Below are 6,000 nucleotides of genomic sequence, written 5' to 3' on the forward strand. Positions count from 1 at the left end.
TTTTAGGAATCCTTATGTTGAAACAAATAATGTGATATACTTTCCAATATAATTAGAGCATTTATAAACATTGATCCCTGTGTAATCCTTCATTAACCCCTGCCTGGCTCGAGCTGCCACCCTGGAATAGCTGTCATATGTAAATAGCAACTAGATATATATAACTACTGTTTTATGGGTGGTACATTTTTCCACCGTAGGTGGTAGTGACATAACCACTTTCAAGGGTCTGGCCCAAGGCCTACAAGGCCTTGGTCTGAGACAAAGCAGAACAAACTTGTTCAAATGATTCCCAATAACAATAGAAGGGTATTTAATAGAGCACAAACGTCCACCAAGGCATGAACCATGCTATCTTACAAAGTGGTGTGGGAATCCATCTGGGTGCACAATGGAAGATGATTTTATTTTTGTCCAGGAGAATTGTTCAACACCTCGCCAACACATGGGTTGTTGCCTGTGATCTCTTTGAAATGGTAAATGGACTGCATTTATATAGCGCTTTTCCATCTGCATCAGATGCTCAAAGCACTTTACACATCAATGCCTCCATTCACCCTGATGTGAGGCTTCAAATTGCAAGGCACCCACTACACACCGGGAGCCACTAGGAGATTAAGGACCTTGCTTAAGGGCCCTTAGTGATTTTCCAGTCAGGCTTGGATTTGAACAAGGATCCTCTGGTCTCAAGCCCAAAGCTTAACTGCCAGACCATCTCCTATGTCCATGATGGACATAGGAGATGGTCTTGGTGTAAGTGGCAGACGCCACACCTCAAATGAGTACTTTTGTACCACTTTCAACGCAACATCCTCTCTGTCCAAAATATTAACGTTGTTAATTTACTCATCTTCAATACCTGTTTATTACAATTAAGGGTCATGGGGAGCTGGAGCCTATCCCATGGGTCACTGGGCAATAAGTGGGGCACACCCAGAAGCCACCAGTCCACTGCAGCACCACATATAGACAGACAAACACAATCACGGTCAATTTAAAGTTTCCAGTTCAACTAATCTGCCTGTCTTCAGACGTGGGAGAAAGTCAGAGCATCCAGAGGGAATCCACGCAAACTTGGGGAGAACATGCAAACTCCACAGAGAAAGGACTAGGTGGGGAGCGATCCAGGACCATTTGCTGTGAGGCAACAGTGCTAATCAAGTGCTGTGCTGCCTGTTCAAACTGTTGTCCTCAAAGGAATGTTCTTATAATTTGTCCTAATGTGGTACGACAGCCATCTGTCAAACATCTTCTTGTGAATGTTATAACCATATTGGTTCTCCAAGAAGAAGTAGAAGTAATTCCTATATGGGCACTGAGGCTTGTTGGTGCCCATGCTTATCTCCACATTTCATGGCATGAAGCAGATGAGAATCTAGGACACCACTCTTCCTCATGGATGGAATGCCAGTCCATTGCAGATTACTTCCCCAGCCAAGGCAGTACCCTTTTAATGTCACCATTTGGTGTGTGGTGGTGTGACTGGGAATTGAAGCCAGGTCTCCATATTAATGGCCCAACTCCTTATCCCACTGCCCTACCTGCTCTAGTTTTCCAAGCCAACAAGAAAATTTAATCAAATACTTATTTTTCTGAATGATCTGATTTTCAGTAGAGAATCTGCTTATCCAGAAAGTCATACCTTGGGTTCCAAAATCAGAATCATCATGCCTTCTTGTATTTAAAAAATACAGATTTAGAACATCCTGGTTCCAACAGATCTTAACTAGATCTGTTCCAAAATGTAGTAGGCCATAGTCCAGTTGTGACCTTTCTCCAAGTCTCAAGGTTGAATTCCTTAATAATTCATGACGATTGGAGCATAATTGTGAACAGGTGTTGAAAAGCCACTGCACACTTCATCAAACAGCAACTGAACCAGGTTCAGGCTCGGACTGGTAATCTGTGATTTTGGGCATTTGCCCGGTGGGCCGCTGCACGTTTAGACGTGCGTGGGCCGGCCGGCCCATATTTATAGAGATTATGGAAATATACAGTGTTCTTGAACCGCGCACTGCTGTCAACACGAGGAAAATCCGTGATCGGTGAAGCTACAGCATTTAATCGGCGCAGCTGCAGAGCCACTTCCTGAATTTGTGTCAAAATAAAAGTTCTGTAGTGTTTCATACACAGCGCAGTCTTATTCTAGGTTTCAGTTTTGTTTCCGTTTGATCACACAACGGAGACTTACATCGAGCACAATGATTGACATGACCAACAGCCAATGACAATGGAGAAGCATACAGGGTGGCCAATCAGATTGCAGGAAGAGCAGGCGGCCGCTCCCGCCCCTGTGAATGGATTGAGTCCTCGGCGCCTGGACTTCTCTCCGCTCTTCTACTGATACAAGGTTGGAATCGTTTCTTTTATCTTAATTAACTGTGCTTTACTTTTGTTAATCTTTAAATGCAACAGCTACGGACTTCAGCTCCTTAATTTGCTGCTGTATGAATCCTAGCAGTGGTTACACGTTACCCCTCTCTCTCTCTCTCTCTCTCTCTCTCTCTCTCTCTCTCTCTCTCTCTCTCTCTCTCTCTCACACACACACTTTGGAGACACAAAAACTTTTTTCCCACTTGTGTGCTTTTGCTTCCGTTTTGTCAGACCCGGCACCAGGAAAAAAAAAAATAGATATCACAGTGGCGGGGTCGCCCCCCCCCAAAAAAAATGCGCACCGGAGGAGACGTGCGCTCCTGGAAAGCTCGTGTATTTACGCTGCACCGTTGTAAAATACTGACTAAGAGTGAAGAGTGATGACAGTATTTTTTTAAATTCTTATTTGAACGTATAGATGCTCGGTCAAGTGATCTCCTGCATTCCACACAGAGCCTGTGTTCTGTCGAGATGAGATGCGCCAACATTCGACACTCTGAGCTGTGACGTACCTTCGCATTGTCCAATAGGAACGACGCGTCGGGCCAAAACACGGAAGACCCGTGGCAGAAACCACTGATCTCTACCAAATGGATTGGACCAATCCGATTGGTGCAGAAACCACTGATCTATACAAAACATTAACGTGTGACAGGACTGCTCATTTATAGAGCAGTTTTCTGAAGAAAAATCATTGGAAATGTTTTTTTGTTGTTGTTACCTCAAAATTTCTGATTACTGTTAAAAAAAAGTTTAGAACACTTGTAATTAAAACAGGTAAATAAATCAATAAATGGTTCTTTAGAAACCTTTCATCTGTATTAAAACCACCTGTTATTTCAGATTAGATAATTTCTTGTTTAACATAAGGAACCTCAGACATTTATTTTTAGACAAATAAAATAACATCGAAACTTGTATATTTTTTTGAAGTCTGGTAGATTATTTATATCTTATTTCAACCATAAAAACAAACACTAAATAAATACAAATGTTTATTATAAATGCAAAAGGAAATAATTTAACAATGACTGCAGTGTGATTGTAAAGTAGGATTTCTGTGACATAAACCTCATGATATATATATATATATATAGTCATTTAAACTTGTAATTTCGTCAAAATACGTAATTGCCTTTAATGTTATCAGGACGCCCCCTTGTGGCGCCGGGTCCGCGTTTTGTACTATGATCAAGGTGAAATGACAGTGAAAGTGTGTGTTTAGGTGTGTGTTCATGGTGTTTAGGTGTATAGTATTTGTTCATTGGGGGTTCGGTATGGACGGGTGGGTGTGCGTGTTTGGGGGTGGATTCGTCAGGCCAATAGTGGGCTGGTCCAGAGGAAAAATGCCAGGGCCGAAATTTGTTCCCAGTCCGACCCTGACCAGGTTACAAAAGCTTGTGTGTGAATTCACTTTTCAGTGGGCTCCACTCGTGGTTCCATAAGGATCATAAAACACAATGATCTTGGTGGACAAGTTTGGCATCATTATGATCCATTTTTCATTGATGTCAGTGTGTTAAAACTGGAGATTGAATAGATTTGTTTCCCCCTGTAGAAGGGATGTCACGACACCACCTAACATCCTGAACAGCCTTTCTGATGAAGTACGCTACAGACCTAAACAAAATGTGTTACATATTTCTCCCGTCTTTCTTCTTTAGACAAACAGAAATCTACAGCTGGAGTTCTACACAAAGGACTCACAAGGAAAATGCCTACAGCACTGGACAGGCACACAAAAACAACATTAATGCACTGGAACATTTTTGGAGATATACAGGGTGCAGAACATCCCCACCCCACCTCCACATATCATTACATATAAACATTAATTAATACATTTAGTAAAAGCTGAAAATACAGAGGAGAACCATATCTGTCCAAAATGACAAAATCTAACTATTGTATTTGTTGTATTACAGGACGAACTCAACCTTTTTAGTCTAATGAAAATAGGTTCACTATTTTTCAGTAATTTTGCCACCGATAAATTAAGAGAACATAAAGACAAACTTGGTGAATGTAAAAACATTTTTGGATGATTCACTTAAAAGTAACCTCACGTATTTTGCACAGAAAGTGATGCAGTGATTGTAGGAAGACCGAGCATTGAGTCAGAAAACTATTTTCATGCTTAATACATTTTTTAAATTTATACCACAAGTATTTCCCAGCAGCCTTGTGGGACCTCTAAATATTTTCCCCCCAGAAGATGAAATAAAATAAGACTGTGTCTGTTTCTCTCTCCATCTCTATCTCCTCCCACACTTTCACAACCACCCACCCTCTGTTGCCATGATAATCTTGGAATCCCTGTCATCTACACTGGCATCACCATGGTTACCATTGATGTGTTGCCATGTATGTAAATATGTTAGATAAAGATGAGTGGACTTTCAGTTGACGCCTTCAAATAAAAACTGAAGATGTTGTTGCAGAAATATGCAAAATTCAGTTTTTTCCATTTTGCTCCTCCGCCCATAAACACACACACGCAGCCACACTCCTGGTATAAATCAATAAGATGTGATATTTAAGTTATGATCATATAGAGATTGTATATATGGATATTTGAAGAAAAAAGTGTATTTATGATGTGAGTGTGAGTGTGTGTCTACTTCAGGATTATTTTTCAAAATTAACAGATTTAATCTGAGTTGAATCAATTTGCTTCTCCAAGTTTAAGTGTTATAAGTTGATGAACTGTTGTAGGAAACCATCAAGGCAGTTTATTTCCTCATTTGTATCTGTGTCCAGATATTTTTTTTATGCAATGTTAATTTTTCTTTGAAACACGTGCCTTGCTTTGTGATTTTTGATCTGATTACAGTACAGTAGATGATTATGTACAATATGTAGGCTCTCACTTGTTTCCGTTTTTGTTATTTGAGAGATAATATTACAGACTTTAGGTTGATCCCTCACACACCCCTCAGCATCACAAAAGTTTTTCAGCTGTAAGAAAACTGTTAGTGACAGGGGGAGAACTACCTCCACGGTTACAAACAGGAGGCATTCAGGAGAATGAGACTGCAGATCTGGATCATGTCAACATTAGTAAGGAGACATAAGGAAAAACTGTCAGCCAAAGTGTTCAGAATAGTGCTTTAGAAAATCTGGATCAAGACCTACAGTGCTGTTCAAAAATCTTGTGCACAATTTTAAAACAGTGAAGAAACTGCATGGATAATGAAAATTGATAGGGTGCATGTAGTCATCAATTCATATATTCATATCCAAAATTTGTTGTCTTGTGCAAAGATACAGTGGTCTGTTGTTCATTCGGCTGCTCCCGTTTTTTGTTGTTCGGGGTCGCCACAGCGGATACAGCCAGATCTGCATCAGTATTTGGCACATGTTTTACGCTGGATGCCCTTCCTGACACAACTCCAGTGCAACCCAGAGAAACACACACAGCCGCTGGTGTTCCAAAGAGGTCTCCCATCTAAGTACTAACCAGGTCCTGCACTGCTTAGCTTCTGAGATCTGACGGGATCAGGCTGACACAGAGCAGATCAGCTGAAAAGGTTTGCCTTATTTATTTTTATGAAATCAGAATTCCCGGTTTCCTGTCCCAGCTGGAGCACTCCTCACCCCTGCCCCTGGTAACCCTTAATTGCAGTA

General features: G+C 40.9%; 1 long non-coding RNA gene across 1 annotated transcript; it reads left to right on the top strand.

The window, feature by feature from the left end:
• Positions 1 to 826: 826 nt before the first annotated feature.
• LOC117527425 lies at positions 827 to 5,230 on the top strand. The gene is made up of 3 exons (XR_004565528.1): positions 827 to 1,635; positions 1,695 to 1,882; positions 3,761 to 5,230. It is a non-coding gene; the product is annotated as an uncharacterized LOC117527425 (long non-coding RNA).
• The last annotated feature ends 770 nt before the right edge of the window (positions 5,231 to 6,000 follow it).

This window comes from Thalassophryne amazonica, chromosome 16 (genome assembly GCF_902500255.1).
Source record: "Thalassophryne amazonica chromosome 16, fThaAma1.1, whole genome shotgun sequence".
Lineage (NCBI taxonomy): Eukaryota > Metazoa > Chordata > Actinopteri > Batrachoidiformes > Batrachoididae > Thalassophryne > Thalassophryne amazonica.